Below are 20,163 nucleotides of genomic sequence, written 5' to 3' on the forward strand. Positions count from 1 at the left end.
AAGAAAATCAAGGCTTCTGATTCGAGTACGATCAGTAAACCGTTCCAAAGGGGTTAAGCTAGGATTCGAATACGATCATGTAGGCCCCAGTGGCTTTGGCATTGCGCCGATCAAAAGGGTACCGACAGCTATGTTCTCTTCGGTTCGAATACGACCTATGTTTGAACAGGAAGCCCCCTAATGGCCTTGAGAGTTTTTTAACGACGCTGATTTGAATACGATCAACGTCAGACCCAAAGGGGTTGAGCTATGATTCGAATACGATCAAGAAGCCCCCTAGTGAGCTTGGCATTGTGCCGATCAAGAGAGTACCGACAGCTATACTCTCTTTGGTTCGAATACGACCTATGTTTGAACAGGAAGCCCCCAAGTGAGCATATAAGTTTTGGCATTGCGCGGATCAAGAGGTACTGACAGTTATGCTCGATGAGCAGGAAGCCCCCAAGTGACCATAATAAGATAAGTCGTAAAGCAGGATACCCATGTTTGAACCGCGCATCATGGCAGCAAGCTCTTTTTGGCACCCTTTAATCTTTCTGAGAACTCGAACTTGCGAGAGATTAATTCTTTTTGAACCGGAACTTTAAACCGGATTTGTAAGCTTCAAAACTTTGTGAGAGATAAATTTACCTTGAACCGGATTTTGAACCGGATTTGAGAGCTTCAAAGCTTTGTGGTAAATAAATTTCCCTTGAACCGGTTTTTAAACCGGATATTAAGAGCTTCAGTGCTTTGTGGGAGAGAGATGTCTCTTGAACCGGATTTTAAACCGGAATCCTTCTTTTTAAGCCGGAAATTTTCTGACGGCCTTTAAATTTTTCACCAATATAATGGTAGCCTCCCGAACCGGGTTATCTTCCCTCCAATGACCCGGAGTTCTTGAATCCACTAACACCGGCCAATTTCGCCGAGTCATGTCATTGTAGCCCCCGAGTCTTAAGACGACTCCAGGAGTTGTCTTGAGATTCTCCATATTTGACCGTGATATAAACCGGTCTGAGTCATTCAACATCTCAGTGATATAACTTGTCCTGCACTGGAGAACTTGCAAGCCAGAGTAATTGCTCTTTTAAAGAAAGCAATACAAAATATACTGGATGGATCTCACCTGACATAACAGGCCAGAATTTATCCGCCGCAGAGTTGATGATCAGTTGACCACCACGATGAAGCGACACGGTGAACCGTGCGAACGGGCAAGTTAGCCGCATTATGTTGATATACACCAAACAGCGGAGGCAGACGGAAAAAATAACCGCAACATTAGAGGCAGTATGGGCACGGGCGAGTCGCTACCGCTCTTGCAGTGACCAAATGTCCTACATAAATAATATCATAACCCGGAGTAATTGTTCTCAAAAGGAAAAAAGTTGATGCATGCTATTTAAAATAGTCTGGACAGATATCACCTGATGTATTTATGATTCTCAGCGGTGTCCGTTAGTCAACCCGGCACGTTGAACAGGCCGGACCGCAGGGCAAACAGTAAAACGACCGCAGCATCAGAGACGACACAGACAGATGAGTCGGCCGCAGTGTTGTAAGCCGGCTCGGGCGGGAGAGTCGGCCGCGACGGTGTAAGCCGGTGCGGACGCGTGAACCGCCACGAGGGCAGATGAGCGAGTCGTCCGTGGCGTTGTAAGGCGGCGCGGATGGGTGAGTCGGCCACAGCATTGTAAGCCGGTGCGGGAATCCGTTGAGTAAGGACGACCACCTGTGCCGATTGATGTTGGCACGCCTCCATCTCCGCGGTATAATGCCACTTTGTAATGAATAATTCTCCTGCATATAAAAAATACCATAGAGCAAAGTAGTTGTGCTCAGAGTAATTAAAGTATACTAAGAAAATGAATAGAAGAAATAACACCTGATTTATTTTTTGGACGCATGTACACGGACGCTGATGATAAAAGCATAGCAAATGTCTGATGTGACCCTAGCACCGTGGCCTTATAAAAAGGGCATTTGACCACCGCTTGGGTTTGATCTCAAAAGCTTTTAACCGCTGCCTTTTAGCTGTTTCAATAAAAAGCTTGGCGGGTTCCCAGTAGCAGAAACCGTGGCGGTAACAGGCGGCTCAGATGCCGGGCAGAGCAGCGCAGGATGGCTGCAGCAACAGAAAGCGTGCGGGCGGTTCGTGGTGGTCGGCGGCTCGATCCATGGCTGCAGCCATGCAGCAGTAGTAGGAGTCCGAGCTCTGTGCCACGACTGCATCCGTCTCCGAGTCGTGGTGGATTTGGAAAACCCACGCCCATGTATCCTGATTTTCTTTAACAATGATTGCCCTTTGAACGCCTCTAGGATTGGTGTTGACAGGCTTGATGTACATAAATACTACTTGATGCATGTAGAGTGCGTTGCTGCCATCGCCACTGAATAATGTTGTTCCTTAGACAATCAGTGTAGCAAAACTGGAAATATGAGTCACCTTTCCGAGCGCAGCAATTTGTAGACAGAATCGATCCAGTATCTGCACCATCATGAATGTACTTTAATGCGTGGCCGCAGTTGCGTGTACTATAACTTGCAAAAGCTAACTATTTAGTCATAAGACTAGCCACAGTGGGAGTAACTTCAGCAGTAACATCAAGTCCAACTCAGCAAATTTGCTTATGTGGTAATGAGTTAATGAGGAGAGAGGGAGTTGTAGTAACTTAGCTAGTTACTGTAACATCACATGTTCCAATACAATATGAGTCTATAACATAATAAATGAAGCTTTGCATGTTACCATACTTATGTTACTATCCACTATGAAGGTAGTAACATAGTCTAGGGATATGTGTATGTTACTAGCATATGTTACTCTCCATTGTGGCTAGTCTAAAATTTGCATCAGAGGTGCACATTTAGTCCTGAACCAATCAGAAGCTGCCAACTGGACAACACCGTCAACGTCGCGTGTTTTGCAAATAACCCCTTGCCATTTGTCGAAATCAACCCGCAGGACACCTCATGGCCATGGAAAATATCACCTGAATTCAATGTGCGGCGTGGCCGTGTTGTGCTTGGGCACGACGGACGGGAGAGACGACATCGCTCGCTCGGTAGTGCCCCCTGCAGAGAGAGCGCGACAGCACGTACGTGAACGTAGTATGTACGTGTCACCATCACCATGCCTGTTGCAAGGCTGCAGCAAAGACTGTTCATTGATCTGCATATGCATATTACGCGTACTCCGATTGATTAATTACACGATGGTTGGCCGGTCTTGTTTCAAACCATGATCGCCTTGTGTCCAGAACGATGATTAAACTAAGGCGCCTACGTGTACGACCCTCTCCAAACTTTACACTGTTGATTATTCGGTATATACTAGTAGCGCCTAAAGCGTGCTTCGCCGCGCCGCTCTTCGCTCGCGTGATTAACTCTTATATATCTATATATAGTAGATTATTAAAATCGAATGTTTTGTTTGAATTTTATCTGTCTTGGCTGGTGTTTTAATTATATTTTAATATTTTTTAACATTCGTATATTATGTCACGAGCCAGCCCACAAAGCTCTCGCTCACTCATCTTGCCTCCTTGCTCTTCTCGTCCACTTAGCATTTTTTCCCACTCCCACCATTGCTAGCTCAAAAAAGTGGCTCCTTTTTTCTTTAAAAGAAATAGTTTAATTAAAACCACTCGCCCGCCTGCTATCTCAAAAAAAGTGGCTCTTTTTTATTTGAAAAAGTAGTATAACTAAAAATGTTCAAGGATTTTAATTTTTTTATTAATTTAAAACTCATGAATTTTAGAAAACATCCATAAATCTAAAATATTGAAATAAAATTGATCGTGAACTTTTCAGTTTCTACAAATTTAATAAATATTAATGAATCTAGAAAAGTATGTTTCAAAAATATTTGCATCTTAATATTCTCAAATTTTAACAAACACTCATGAATTAAATGCGAAAAAAGAGAGAATAAAACCAAACAACACACAACCTTACATGTGGGGCTTTCAGCAACCCCACAGTCCCCAAAGCACCACAACGTTTCAAATAATGGAAGCTCAATATCTCTACTATAGATCTAGCCGTCACGCGCAAAAAAAAAAATCTATCCCGGCCGATATTCAAGTGAAAGGCCGCGAGAGGCACAGTCTCGTTTCTTTTAGATACAGGAGCGGGTGGTGGAATCAATCGGGAAAGGGAAATGCAAAGGGATGGGTAACAGACTCATAGCAAACGTCCACGTAGTTTACGCAGCGGGCCATCTAGCAGTAGACAACGGTGACAAATGGCTACATCGGTTTTGCTTGCCTATAAAAAAAAGCTACGTCGGTTGTGATTGATTTTCCCCCCTCACAAACGTGTTTTAGTTATGGAAAAACCGGTCAAGCTGTCCCAGGGCTTCCATCCCTGGGAGCTAAGTAACTGTATATGACTGTATCGATGACTGTTAACCGGGCAATTATTGCATAGTTAGTACTCCCTCCGTTCTTTTTAGTTTGCATATAAATTTTGGCCGAAGTCAAAGTATCTCTACTTTAACCAAATTTATAGAAAAAAGTATCAACATTCACAATATCAAATCAATATTATTAGATTCGTTGTGAAATGTACTTACAAATATATACCGTATATATTTGGTATTGTAGATATCAATATTTTTAATATAAATTTGGTCAAGCTTCGTAAAGTTTGACTTGACACACCGGAGGGAGTAGTACCATCGGCTGCAGGTGGAGCAGAAGTACTACTACTTGTAGCCACACTGGTAGCAGTAGTAGGAGTACTTAATTAGTTGGGGGAATTTAGAGACTTTTGCTGCTACCACTACTACACCATATGCACTTTGCCTGCTACTAACACCGGCTCATGTCATCAGTCAGTCGATGATCGAGCCTAACTCTTCACGGCAGGGAGTAAATTCAAATAAAAAATAAAGTATTACTACCACATTCTACATGGTGACAAGAAACTAGTAGCTAGACTCAGGTGATATTTCCTTCCACGCCAACGAGGTGTCCTGCGGGTTGATTTCGACAAATGGCAAGGGGTTATTTGCAAAACATGCGACGTTGACCGTCTGGTCCAGTTGGCGGCTTTTGATTGGTCCAGGACTAAATGTGCACATCTGATGCAAGTTTAGGACCAAATAGTTACCTTTTGCAAGTTGTAGGACCAAACCATCACATGCAAGACAAGTTGTAGGACATGCGGTGCTATTACCTCTAAAGCGGACAACAGCAATGGCTAGCCAAATTGTACAGGGACTCGGTCCCCTTCCTTTCCCCCTTTTTTTTCTCTCCGCCTGCCACCCAATGAGTCTACAGGGCTGCAGCTTTTGCTCTTTGCGTGGAGTTTGATCTGACGGGAACAGAGGCAACAGTTTGCATCAGGCACATCTGTCCCAATATACGCGGTTGTGCTGCGTCCGGCGTCCTTGATTTTATTTTTTTCTTCACGCGCCGCTGTTTGGTCCTCTAATCCGTTCCGATCCTGATTAAGAAAAAATACTTAGGTTGACGCGTTCCAATCATAGCGTATGGCGTACTTTCCGTTGAATAGTTGGCTTGTAGGAGATTTCCTGTTGCGGCATATGGAGTAGCCACGAAAAAAATCCTTCCGAGATTGATCTTAGCTTAGATTGGCGCAAGTCGCCGTCGAAACAACTCGTCGCCTCCATCGGCTAGATCGCTGCTGATGCGATGAGTCGCCGACGTTTGATGTTTTTGTTGACCTTTCAATCTCGATTGATAACTTCCTAGTTGACGTAGATCCTTTTGTGACGGCTCTTTTTCATCTGGACAACGCGAGCTCGATCCTTGGGAGAAATCCCTTCAAGAACTCATCACCACCGTGCGCAGGCCCTACGGTGGGCGCCAACTGTCGTGGAATTGTCACGGCAGATGTCCTAGTGTGAGGACTTGGTCGTGAGGCCAACGCATCTATGTGGTAGCTTGAGAGGGGTTGATCGGAATCGAGAGACGCAACACAAGACAAGGGTTTAGACAGCTTCGGGCCCCGGGAAACATCATCTGGTAATAACCCTACATGTTGTTCGTGGTTAGGTTTATCATAACGAGGGAGTCGCCGTAAACCGGCTCTTTGTGTCTAGCCCTAGAGATTGTTTCTTCTTAATTGTCCCCTCTTTGGGATGCCCCGCCCCTCCTTATATAAGTTGAAGGGGCGGGTTACATGACTAATCCTAGTAGAATTAGGATTACTCAATTACAAGTGGAGTCCTAGTCTTGCTTCCATTGTAAGGGAATATTCCTTACGCTTTCCTCTTAAGCCGGCCCACCATAACATGAGCCGGCCTTCTGGGCCTTGGGCCTAGTCTTCTATCTGACCCGCCGTCGGGGCCATCCATGAGTCGTCTGGTTCATGAGTTGTCTGACCAATGAGCCGCCAGACCCGTGAGTCGCTAGTCCTCCGCTGGGTCATCGGTGAAATGCCAAGTCCGGCCGGGTCATACCGCGGGGTATATCCCCGACATTTTCGTCCCTCCCCGTCTCGTTGCTATGCATCTCCTAGATAGATCTTGCGCGATCGTAAGATTTTTTTTGAAATTGCATGCTACGTTCCCCAACACATAACTCTACAACTCAAGTATAGATAAGGCTCAAAAGAGCGATACATAACATGATATTACAAACATGGGTCTCATGACCCAACATACAAAGTCATACAAGCAACGAAAGCATAAATTCGCCTAAGTACAGACATCTGAAAAGAAAAAAGGCTAGAAGCCTGACTATCTAAAAGACCCTCCATAAGAACCAGACCTTTGTTTGGGATTCCCAAGCTACTCGGTCAACGTCGAACTCAACGTGGAACTACTAATGAGACTGAAGTCTCCTCTGCAAAAATATAAATTAAGCAACAGTGAGTACAAAGGCACTCAGCAAGACTTACATAAGAACTATCTACTTAGAGCAACTCCAGCTGTTGGCCCCCAGGGGGCTCGAAAAATCACCGCCTGGGGGCGACCCGACGCTAAAATCGGCTTGGGGCCGATCGGGCTCCAGCCGCCGGCCCCAGGGTCGCCCCCAGAAGGCTTTTTAAATAGTTTTTGAATAGAAATTCGGCAAACGGGCATAAACTTCAACGACTCAAACAGGTTTTACATAGCATACTTAAAATTACTTAAAAAAACAAAGGCCGTGACTACAGGAAGAACTCGCTGAACTCGGCGAAGTCGCTGTTGTCGTCGTTGTCGTCCTTCTCCTCCTTCACGCGCCTGCCCTTGCTGGACCCCTGCCCGGAGTCGCCCTGGCAGACCGATGGCGGTGCGTCATCGTCGCTATCGTAGAGAATGACGACGCCACCCTCATCGCGGCCACGGCGACGAGCGGCGATCTCCTCTGCGCGGCGCTGGCGCTCCAGCTCCAGCCGCGCCCAGTCCTCCCGCGCCCACTTCATGGCCGCCGCGCCGTCAAACCCCGCCTTCGTCTTGACGGCGGCGAGCCTCGGCTCCATCTTCGGCTTGACGAAGCGGGGAGGAGCCGAGGAGGATGCGTGCCCGCCCTCGTTGATGACGATGCCGGCGCTGCGGGTGCGCCGGCCGAGCAGCGTCTCCGCAGACTCGGCCTTGACGCTGTAGAGCACCGGCGAGCCGGAGGAGTGGGAGGAGGAGGAAGAGGAGTCGGTCGTCCTCGGCATCCATTGGCCACCGCTCCGGCGGGGGAGGGGGGGCGGCAGGGTACGTGTACGGCGGCTCGTTGCCGCCCTCGAGGTGCTCGAGGACGGCGTGGAGCGTGCGGCCGGGGGTGCCCCACCACGGGCGGCGTCCGTCGCTGTTCCTGGTCCGCCGCACCACCTTTGCGTTGTTGGTGGAAGCCAGCCGTGCCGCCTGCCGGCGCTCGAAGTAGGCCGCCCACGCCTGGTGGTTGCCAGCGGCGTACTCCGGGCGCCCCCACTGCTCCTCCTTCAGCGAGTTCCACGCACGCTGGACCTCGACGTTGAAGTAGTCGGGGCGCGTGATGTCGGGCAACGGGGGCACGGGGACGCACCCGATGCTGAGCCTCCATCTCCTCGGCGCGCGCATGTCGAGAGGCGCCGGGATGCTTGCTTCATGCAGGAGGTGGGCTTCCCACTCGTGCAGCGAGTGGCGGCTGAAGCCATTGGCCGCCGCCCCGCTGCCAGGAAACCTCTCGCCCATCGTCTGCAGCGATGGAAAGAGGGCGGAAAGAGTTCGTTGGCGGCGACTATGCATGGGGAGAGAGGGGGGCTACGGGCGGGTGCGTCTCCGGCGAGGGAGGTGCTGCTTATATAGCAGCCGGGGGTTGGGGGCGGCGTTGCGTGTACGCGTGGCGGGAGGGGGCGCGTGCCGCCCCGGGCCGCCCGCGAGGAACCAATGGAAGGCTGACCGGTGGCAGCCTTGGCATTGATTCCCTGCAGGAAACAAGGTGTTGTGAGGACGACGTGGCGTGGGTCGCTGACTCGGTGGGCCCGCCGTTCGTTTGCACGAAAACCGATTGCTCCAGCGCCCCCGGACGCCCCCAGCACGCCGGGTTCGACCTGGTTCCGCCAGCGCCAGTTTCGGGCTAAATCGGCGAAAAATGAGCTCCTGGGGGCACGACTGGGCCGGTTTTTGGGCGCCAGCGCCAAAAAAGGGCCCTTGGGGGCGCGGTTGGGGGCGCAGTTGGAGATGCTCTTATGCATCAGGTATCAATGAAGGGGATTGTGGGGTTTACTGCAGCAAGCCAGCTTTGACTCTTGGCTAACCTGGACTATGAATACCAGTAATTTCTTTGAGGTAAGAGAGCATACACGAGTCCACTAGTGACCACAACAAAACACCACCATGGATCCTCTCCCATCTCCCTACGAGAAGGCCATCCATAGCACTCACACTTATCTTGCACATTTTAGAGTATCCACTTCAAGTTGTCTATGAACTATATAAGTCTTCAAGTACTCCATATTCGAGGATGCGGCTATTCGAATAGATCATTAACCCTACAGGGGTGTACTTCTTCACACACGCACTCACCACTTACCACCATATACACGTCATGTATCTCGGCAACTTTCAAGTGGAGGCCTAGCGAGGGTGTCGGCCACAACCTGATTAACCATGCAAGACTCCAGTCCAAGTTTATCGCCTATTTGAGGTTGTATCCGCAAAGGAAGTCCGGCCGAAGTTTCTATCACGACCCCAAATGATGTGAGTAGGTTTCCCAAGTCCACCTCGATGGATGATACTACGTTTGGTACACCGTGCCACGTGCCTAGCCATCCCAAGTCCACCTCGTCAGGTAGTACTGTGCTTGGTATGGCCAATAGCACATCTTACAAACACCAGAAACTAGTTGCAACTCCTCGACAGAGATCAGGGCGATTAATTAGTCGAGAGGGGTCATATTTCATGGCCCTATGTGTGGTAGTAACTGTTCTTGGATAACATACACATAACTCAGTTCTTAAGGACGGTCCCAATGAGACAACCCATCATGTACTCCTACATGGACTCTCATCGCTACCTTTACCAAAACACGTTCACACACTTAACTCTCAACAGTAGGACATGATCACAACCATTCCAATTCATCCCAGATGAATCAGACCCGACACAACTCTAAGCATAGCAAGCATGGCATGGATGAAGTCACAACATGGCTCAAGCAACTCCTAATCATGCTAGGAAGGTTTAACTATTTACTATGACAATAAAAGGTCATGCAGAGGAATGGGTTCAACTACGGAAACATGTAACAGTTGAAACATTGTTGTCCTAATGCAGTAAAAGTGAGCATGAGCGGGAGAGTGGGACTGTATTAGAATGTTCAAGGGGGGTTGCTTGCCTGGCACTTCTGAAGATAGTACTGCTCTTTATCAGTGTCAACGATCACTACGTCAAAAACGTCTTCTACCAAGAAGGAACAAACACCAACAAACAAAGGAACAACATTCAATTCATGGCAATGATGCACATCCAAATGAATGATATGACACGTTGCTACCTCTTGAGCACTGCGTTGGTTTTCCCTTGAAGAGGAAAGGGTGATGCAGTAAAGTAGCGTAAGTATTTCCCTTAGTTTTTGAAAACCAAGGTATCAATCCAGTAGGAGACCACGCTCAAGTCCCATGCACCTACACAAACAAATAAGAACCTTGCAACCAACGCGCTAAAGGGGTTGTCAATCCCTTCACGGCCACTTGCAAAAGTGAGATCTGATAAAGATGATAAAATAATATTTTTGGCATTTTTATGATAAAGAGTGAAAGTAAAGAAAGCAAAATAAACGGTAATAGAAATAACGGTAGATTAATATAATAGAGAATAGACCTGGGGGCCATAGGTTTAGTGGCTTCTCTCAAAAGCATAAGTATTATGGTGGGTAAACAAATTACTGTCGAGCAATTGATAGAACTGAGCATAGTTATGAGAATATCTAGGTATGATCATGTATATAGGCATCACGTCCGCGACAAGTAGACCGACTCCTGCCTGCATCTACTACTATTACTCCACACATCGACCGTTATCCAGCATACATCTAGAGTATTAAGTTCATAAGAACAAAGTAACGCTTTAAGCAAGATGACATAATGTAGAAGGATAAACTCAAGCAATATGATATAAACCCCATCTTTTTATCCTCGATGGCAACAATACAATATGTGTCGTTTCCCCTACTATCACTGGGATCGAGCACCGCAAGATTGAACCCAAAGCTAAGCACTTCTCCAATTGCAAGAAAGATCAATCTAGTAGGCCAAACCAAACTGATAATTCGAAGAGACTTGCAAAGATAACCAATCATACATAAAAGAATTCAGAGGAGATTCAAATATTGTTCATAGATAATCTTGATCATAAACCCACAATTCATCGGATCTCGACAAACACATCGCAAAAGAAGATTACATCAAATAGATCTGCAAGAGAATTGAGGAGAACTTTGTATTGAGATCCAAAGAGAGAGAAGAAGCCATCTAGCTAATAACTATGGACCCGAAGGTCCGAGGTAAACTACTCACACATCATCGGAGAGGCTATGGTGTTGATGTAGAAGCCCTCCGTGATCAATGCCCCCTCTGGTGGAGCGCCGGAAAAGGCCCCAAGATGGGATCTCACGGGTACAGAAGGTTGCGGTGGTGGAAATAGGGTTTTGGCTCCCCCTCTGATGTTTTCGGGGTACGTAGGTATATATAGGGGGAAGAAGTAGGTCGGTGGAGCCACGAGGGGCCCACGAGGGTGGAGGGCGCGTCCAGGGGGGTAGGCGCGCCCCCTGCCTCGTGGCCTCCTCGTTGATTGCTTGACGTCCACTCCAAGTCTTCTGGATCACGTTTGTTCAGAAAATCACGTTCCCGAAGGTTTCATTCCGTTTGGACTCCGTTTGATATTCCTTTCCTTCGAAACACCGAAATAGGCAAAAAACAACAATTTGGGCTGGGCCTCCGGTTAATACGTTCGTCCCAAAAATAATATAAAAGTGTATAATAAAGCCAATTGAATATCCAAAACAGATAATATAATAGCATGGAACAATCAAAAATTATAGATACGTTAGAGACGTATCAAGCATCCCCAAGCTTAATTCCTGCTCATCCTCGAGTAGGTAAATGATAGAAACAGAATTTTCGATGTGGAATGCTACTTAGCATAATTTTCAATGTAATTCTTGTTATTGTGGCATGAATATTTAGATCCGAAAGATTCAAGATAAAATTTTAATGTTGACATAAAAACAATAATACTTCAAACATGCTAACCGAGCAATTACGTCTTATCAAAATAACATAGCCAAAGAAAGCTTATCCCTACAAAATCATATAGTTAGGCCATGCTTCAACTTCGTCACACAAAATGTTCTCATCATGCATAATCCCGATGACAAGCCGAGCAATTGGTTCATACTTTTTAACGCGCTTCAGCCTTTTCAACCCTTACGCAATACATGAGCGCAAGCCATGGATATAGCTCCATGGGTGTAATAAAGTATAATGATGGGGGTTATGTGAGAAGACAAAAAGGTAGAAAGTCTCACATCGACACGACTAATCAATAGGCTATGGAGATGCCCATCAATTGATGTCAATGTGAGGAGTAGGGATTGCCATGCAACGGATGCACTAGAGCTATAAATATATGAAAGATCAACAAAAGAAACTAAGTGGGTGTGCATCCAACTTGCTTGCTCACGAAGACCTAGGGCATTTTGAGGAAGCCCGTCATTGGAATATACAAGCCAAGTTCTATAATGAAAAATTCCCACTAGTATATGAAAGTGACAACATAGGAGACTCTCTATCATGAAGATCACGGTGCTACTTTGAAGCACAAGTGCGGAAAAAGGATAGTAACATTGTCCCTTCTCTCTTTTTCTCTCATTTTTTTCTTTTTTTTTCTTTTTGGGCCTTTTTTTTTCTTTGGCCTCTTATTTTTCTTTTTTTATTTAGTCCGGAATCTCATCCTGACTTTTGGGGGAATCATAGTCTCCATCATCCTTTCCTCACATGGGACAATGCTCTAATAATGATGATCATCACACTTTTATTACTTACAACTCAATACTTAGAACAAAATATGACTCTATGTGAATGCCTCCGGCGGTGTACCAGGATATGCAATAAATCAAGAGTGACATGTATAAAAAATTATGAATGGTGGCTTTGCCACAAATACAATGTCAACTACATGATCATGCAAAGCAATATGACAATGATGAAGCGTGTCATAATAAACGAAATGGTGGAAAGTTGCATGGCAATATATCTCGGAATGGCTATGGAAATGCCATCATAGGTAGGTATGGTGGCTGTTTTGAGGAAGATATAAGGAGGTTTATGTGTGATAGAGCGTATCATATCACGGGGTTTGGATGCACCGGCGAAGTTTGCACCAACTCTCAAGGTGAGAAAGGGCAATGCACGGTACCGTAGAGGCTAGAAAATTGTGGAAGGGTGAGAGTGCGTATAATCCATGGGCTCACATTAGTCATAAAGAACTCATATACTTATTGCAAAAGTTCATTAGCCCTCGAAGCAAAGTACTACTACGCATGCCCTTAGAGGGATAGATTGGTAGGAAAATACCATCGCTCGTCCCCGACCGCCACTCATAAGGAAACCAATAAAAGAACACCTTATGCGTCAAATTTGTAACACAACTTTTACCATACGTGCATGCTACGGGACTTGCCAACCTTAACACAAGTATTTCTCAATTTCACAATTACTCAACTAGCACCCTTTAATATTACCACCTTTATATCTCAAAACACTTATCAAGTATCAAACTTCTCACGATATTCAATGAACTCAATATGGAAGTTTTTATTATAGTCATCTTGGATGCCTATCATATTAGGACTAATTTCACATTTAAAGCAAATTACCATGCTGTTTAAGACTCTCAAAATAATATAAGTGAAGCATGAGAGATCAATAATTTCTATAAAATAAAACCACCACCGTGCTCTAAAAGATATAAGTGAAGCACTAGAGCAGAAACTATATAGCTCAAAAGATATAAGTGAAGCACATAGAGTATTCTAATAAATTCGGAATCATGTGTGTCTCTCTCAAAAGGTGTGTACAGAAAGGATGATTGTGGTAAACTAAAAAGCAAAGACTCAAATCATACAAGATGCTCCAAGCAAAACACATATCATGTGGTGAATAAAAATATAGCCCCAAGTAAAGTTACCGATAGTCGAAGACGAAAGAGGGGATGCCTTCCGGGGCATCCTCAAGCTTAAGCTTTTGGTTGTCCTTGAATTTTACCTTGGGGTGCCTTGGGAATCCCCAATCTTAGGCTCTTGCCAATCCTTGTTCCATAAGCCATCAAATCTTTACCCAAAACTTGAAAACTTCACAACACAAAACTCAACAGAAAATCTCATGAGCTCCGTTAGCGAAATAAAACAAACCACCACTTTAAGGTACTGTATTGAACTAATTCTTTATTTATATATGTGTTAAACCTACTGTATTCCAACTTCTCTATGGTTTATAAACTCTTTTACTAGCCATAGATTCATCAAAATAAGCAAACAACACACGAAAAGCAGAATCTGTCAAAAACAGAACAGTCTGTAGTAATCTGTATCTAACGCAAACTTCTAGAACTCATAAAAACCTACCAAAATAGGAAGACCTAGATAATTTGTTTATTGATCTACTGCAATTGGAATCAGTATTTTATCACGTTCTCGTGATTTTTAACAATTGTTTTCGTGAACAAAAAGTTTCTGGAATTTTCAGCAAGATCAAATAACTATCATCCAAGAAGATCCTGTAGGTTTAACTTGGCACAAACACTAATTAAAACATAAAAACACATCTAACCAGAGGCTAGATGAAATATTTATTACTAAACATAACCAAAAAGCAAGAAACTAAAATAAAATTGGGTTGCCTCCCAACAAGCGCTATCGTTTAACGCCCCTAGCTAGGCATAAAAGCGAGGATAGATCTAGGTATTGCCATCTTTGGTATTTATCTTTTTAGTGGAGTTATGCTCGAATCCGGGAGGTTCCTTACGTTTCCCTTCATACTCGGAGATTCTTAGATCTAGAGCATCCAATCGTTTGTTGCAAAGTGTAATCAGGGTATTCATGCGATTAAGGTTTCCTCCAACATTTTTAAGAAGTTCAAGGGACTTTTGCAATTCGCATAGTTTTTCTAAGATTTGGGTTCCCTCTTGAGTAAGAGTTGGTCCTTTTTGTGGGGGAAGTATTCCTACTATCCTCTCTATAATTTCATAAGCAAAACTAGGATCAGTTTCAATAAAATTCCCTTTGGCGGCAAAATCAAGGAGTTGTCTATGGGAAATGGTTAGCCCAACATAAAAATTGCGAAGTAAGACCTTGAAATCTCCCTCTATAGTGCAACCACGATAGGATTCTATCATCCTACACCAAGCATCTTTTAGATTTTCTCCTTGTTTTTGTTTGAAGTGAAGAACTTCGAACTCGGGAGACAAAGGAGTAGATAAACGACTAGCCATAACGACGAAGCAAGCAAAAAAGAGGCGAACGGAAAAGAGGGCGAATAAAACGGCAAGGATGAAGTGGGGGAGAGGAAAATGAGAGGCAAATGGCAAATAATGTAATGCGAGGGATAAGAGTTTGTGATGGTTACTTGGTATGTCTTGACTTGTGCGTAGACTCCCCGGCAACGGCACCAGAAATCCTTCTTGCTACCTCTTGAGCACTGCGTTGGTTTTCCTTTGAAGAGAAAAGGGTGATGCAGTAAAGTAGCGTAAGTATTTCCCTCAGTTTTTGAGAACCAAGGTATCAATCCAGTAGGAGACCACGCTCAAGTCCCACGCACCTACACAAATAAATAAGAACCTTGCAACCAACACGATAAAGGGGTTGTCAATCCCTTCACGGCCACTTGCAAAAGTGAGATCTGATAAAGATGATAAGATAATATTTTTGGTATTTTTTTGATAAAGAGTGAAAGCAAAGAAAGCAAAATAAACGGTAATAGAAATAACGGTAGATTAATATGATAGAGAATAGACCCGGGGGCCATAGGTTTCACTAGTGGCTTCTCTCAAAAGCATAAGTATTACGGTGGGTAAACAAATTACCTTCGAGCAATTGATAGAATTGAGCATAGTTATGAGAATATCTAGGTATGACCATATATATAGGCATCACGTTCGTGACAAGTAGACCGACTCCTGCCTGCATCTACTACTATTACTCCACACATCGACCGCTATCCAGCATGCATCTAGAGTATTAAGTTCATAAGAACAGAGTAACACTTTAAGCAAGATGACATGATGTAGAAGGATAAACTCAAGCAATATGATATAAACCCCATCTTTTTGTCCTCGATGGCAACAATACAATACGTGTCGTTTCCCCTACTGTCACTGCGATCGAGCACCGCAAGATTGAACCCAAAGCTAAGCACTTCTCCCATTGCAAAAAGATCAATCTAGTAGGCCAAACCAAACTGATAATTCAAAGAGACTTGCAAAGATAACCAATCATACATAAAAGAATTCAGAGGAGATTCAAATATTATTCATAGACAATCTTGATCATAAACCCACAATTTATCGGATCTCGACAAACACACCGCAAAAGAAGATTACATCGAATAGATCTCCAAGAGAATCGAGGAGACCTTTGTATTGAGATCCAAAGAGAGAGAAGAAGCCATCTAGCTAATAACTATGGACCCGAAGGTCTGAGGTAAACTACTCACACATCATCGGAGAGGCTATGGTGTTGATGTAGAAGCCCTCCGTGATCAATGCCCCCTCCGGCGGAGCACCGGAAAAGGCCCCAAGATGGGATCTCACGTGTACAGAAGGTTGCGGCAGTGGAAATAGGGTTTTGGCTCCCCCTCTGATGTTTTCGGGGTACGTAGGTATATATAGGGGGAAGAAGTAGGTCGGTGGAGCCACAAGGGGCCCATGAGGGTGGAGGGCGCGCCCCTGCCTCGTGGCCTCCTCGTTGATTGCTTGACGTCCACTCCAAGTCCTTTGGATCACGTTTGTTCGGAAAATCACGTTCCTGAAGGTTTCATTCCGTTTGAACTCCGTTTGATATTCCTTTCCTTCGAAACACTAAAATAGGCAAAAACAGCAATTTGGGCTGGGCCTCCGGTTAATAGGTTAGTGCCAAAAATAATATAAAAGTGTATAATAAAGCCCATTGAATATCCAAAACAGATAATATAATAGCATGGAACAATAAAAAATTATAGATACGTTGGAGACGTATCACACGTTAAGGTGCTGAATTCACCTAATGCAATAGTTAGCCAAATTAATTGAAGTGGAATTCGAACCTATATCAAATTCCAACTCCAAATCTATTATAAAATTTGCCCTAATCATGATCTATCCTAAACAGTGATGTTATGTTTTTCAAACATGCTTGAACATGTCATAAACATGGATTTTTCTGATCATTTTTCATATATAATTTATTTTCATCCGAGGTACGGTTGATTTTCTATGAATTTTTGAAGTTTAGTTAATTTTCTGGAATTTATCAAACCATTGCTAATTTACTAAAAACCAGAAAAAACATTATGCTATCAGCACTGCATCAGGAGTCAACAAAGTCAAACCTGACCAGTCGGACCCACTGGTCAGTGACACATCTAATTAGGAGTGTTAATTAGTGTTAACTCTGACCCTAACTAAAAATTAGCAAGGCCTAGGCCACATGTCAGTGACTCTAGGGGTGGTTAGCAGGATCATTGGTGGCTAATTAAACCAGATATGCCAGTCCAACCAGTGGTTACTCGCCGATGACCACATTCCGCGCCGGTGTCCCGCCAAAGAGGCTCAGGTTCCACGTACAAGGAGCGGTTTGGGGAGCGGTTAGTTGTGTTGGAAGCTAGTGTTCGGCCGCATCCAACGGCGGCGGTGGCACATGCCGGGGTGGTCTAGAACGACGGCCCCGTCGAGCTTTGTTTTTTTCGCGAATACGCACGGAGGTGTATCATTCCATTGATAGGTAGGGAGGAGATTACAGAGTTAGGGTGCCCGTTTTCCATACACAAAGACGCGACAGAGAGGAGTCCCATGAGCCTGAGAGGGGGGATTGCTCAGCCCCAAGTTTCAAGGATCACGTTACAGGAACTATCTTATCTAATCCCTTGGCTCCAGCACTAGTCCAGCGTCTTGCCTCAGCCTTGATCACATCGAGCAGGTCAGCAGTCGAAGGTCGAGCGCCATCAAAGATGATAGCATTCATGTGCTTCCAGATGGCCCAAGCAGTGATGATGGTGAGCAAGGCGAAGCCCTTGCGAAAGTGGGACGGGGCGGCGAGGGTGCTGCTTGACCACCAGCCGAAGAACTCCATCGTTCCTTTCGGTGGCATGATTGGCAGTCGACACCAAGAGAGGAAAAGCACTGGTTTGAGAAACTACACTACAGGAAAGTACTAAGGAATAGGAAGCTGCTACTTATACTTATTATTCTTGTCCAAAGATGCCAGGCCGAGACAGAAACCCAACTAGTGAAATAGAACGGATCTCTCTAATAAACTGGGGTTCTTCTCTTTGGGCACACCGGAAGCAAAGATCAGGGGATTGCCAACTTGAATGAATGTAATCCGGCACAACAGAATGAAGAGGAATTTGTTTCATTTCAAATACTTCTTCTTATTGAAAAGAGGGAAGGAGAAAAACCGCCAGGTAATCCGCGAGAAGACGCAACCAGTCAGGATGTGTTGCAGTGTTTCATCCTCCTTAGAGCAAAGACTGCACATGGGCGAGTGTTGCAACCCACGGCGAGCCAGTCGATCAGCCGTCCAGCAGCGATTCTATGATGCGAGCCAAAGGAAGAACTTGACGTTCAGGGGTGCCCAGCTGCGCCAGATAAGCTGCCAGAAAGGCACGATGATGGATCCATAGAACGTAGAGTAGCAGGAGCTAGCAGTGTAGGAGCCCTTCGAGTCCTAGCGCCAGGTCAGAGTATCCGGTGTGGTCGAGAGGGAGATGAGCTAAAGACGACGCCATAGGTCGACGTACTCGATCGTAGCGATTGGTGTGAGGGCGCCGGAGATGTCGGAGATCCAATTGCACTCAGAGAGGGCATCGTGGACAAGGCACGTACGACGGCGACCTCGCTTGACCATGGCAGTGATCGACGGGGCAATCTCAGCGATAGAGTGTCCATCAAGCCAGTGGTCGATCTAGAACCGACAGGTTCGACCATCACCGAGCGTCCAATGCGTGGAGGCCCGAAACAACTGCTGCACCTCGGGGTCAAGCGGTAGGGGAAGATGCCGCCAGGGATGGCGAGGATCAGTGGCTTGAAGCCACATCCATCGGGTGCGCAGCGCAATGCCAGCCCGGCGCAGGTCGCGCATACCCAGGCCACCATGCTCCAGAGGGCGGCAGACTTTGGCCCAACTGATGAGGCAACAGCCAGCGCGCGTGTCCTTGCATCCCTGCCAGAGGAAATCATGGATGATGCGTGTGAATTTCTTCAGGATCGGAGCCGATAAGGCAATAACAATCAGAATGTGAGTAGGCATGGCGATAAGCACGTGGCGAACCAGGGCCAGCCGCTCGCCACGGTTCAACAAGGTGGCTTTCCAAGTAGCAAGCTTGAGGAGGAGCTTGTCAACAAGGGGCATGAGGTCATTAGTCGAGGCTTTCCTCACCGAGAGTGGCAGCCCTAGATATTTGATGGGGAAGGGCACGACTGGGCATGAAAGTGCGGTGGCGATGCCAGCCGTGAGGCCGTCAGAGCAGCGGATTGGTGTCGCAGAGCATTTGGCAAAGTTGGTACGAAGGCCCGAGGCCTTGCCAAAGGTATCGAGGAGCTCGCGGATAATGCTCAGCTCAAAAGGGTCAGGGTGGCAAAACACGACCACATCATCGGCGAAGAGCAAGACGCTCGAAGCAGCATGCCTGGCGGTGAGTGTGGGTGTCAAAACCGGCAGATCTCGGGTAGGGGGTCCCAAGCTGCGTGTCTTAGGATTGATGGTAACATGGACACGGGATTTTACCCAGCTTCGAGCTCTCTCGAAGAGATAATACCCTAGATGCTGCTTTTGATTGTATTCAATGCGTATGATTGCAGAGTTGATCTACCACGAGATCATATGTTGTGGTCTAAACCCTAGAGGTATGATGAGTAATGTCATGATGACCTATCGACTAGCCTAGCCTCAATTTATATAATGTACCAGAGGCCTAGGATAACAACCGTTCTAGTCGAATACGCCGGTGGAGAGGATTCCTTGTCTTGATCACTAAGTCTTGTGGAATCTTCCTCGTGTATACATCGGCTGTCCGAACTGGCCCATGAGCAAACGGCCATGGGGGTCCTCGGCCCAATCCACCTGATCGGGAGACGACATGGTGAGCACCCCCTGGTCCAGGACACCGTCAGTAGCCCCCTGAACCGGTCTTCAAGTTGGGGACGCTCCTCGATTCTTCCGAACTGTTCTTCATCTTCGGTCATCGATCTTGAAAACTGGTTCAACAAATCTTCTCATCTTCGATCTTGAGGATCGCCAAATTGAATCCGAAGAGTTTAGACGTCGGGTATCCGAGGAGCCCTATTAAGTTCTCGGCCTTTATCAATGCCTTGTTATTTTTATGCCACACCTCGGGTTTGAAGTTGCTCCCGTGCGGTGGTGTCCTCTTGCATCCGAGCTCCAACGCCGGACTGCATTCAAGGTATCTTTTGGAGCCGAGCACCAATGCCGACCTGTATCCGAATTCCAACGTCGGACTATATCCAAGGTGTCATAGATCACCTTGGCTTGAAAAAGTTCGAAG

This window comes from Aegilops tauschii, chromosome 2 (genome assembly GCF_002575655.3).
Source record: "Aegilops tauschii subsp. strangulata cultivar AL8/78 chromosome 2, Aet v6.0, whole genome shotgun sequence".
Lineage (NCBI taxonomy): Eukaryota > Viridiplantae > Streptophyta > Magnoliopsida > Poales > Poaceae > Aegilops > Aegilops tauschii.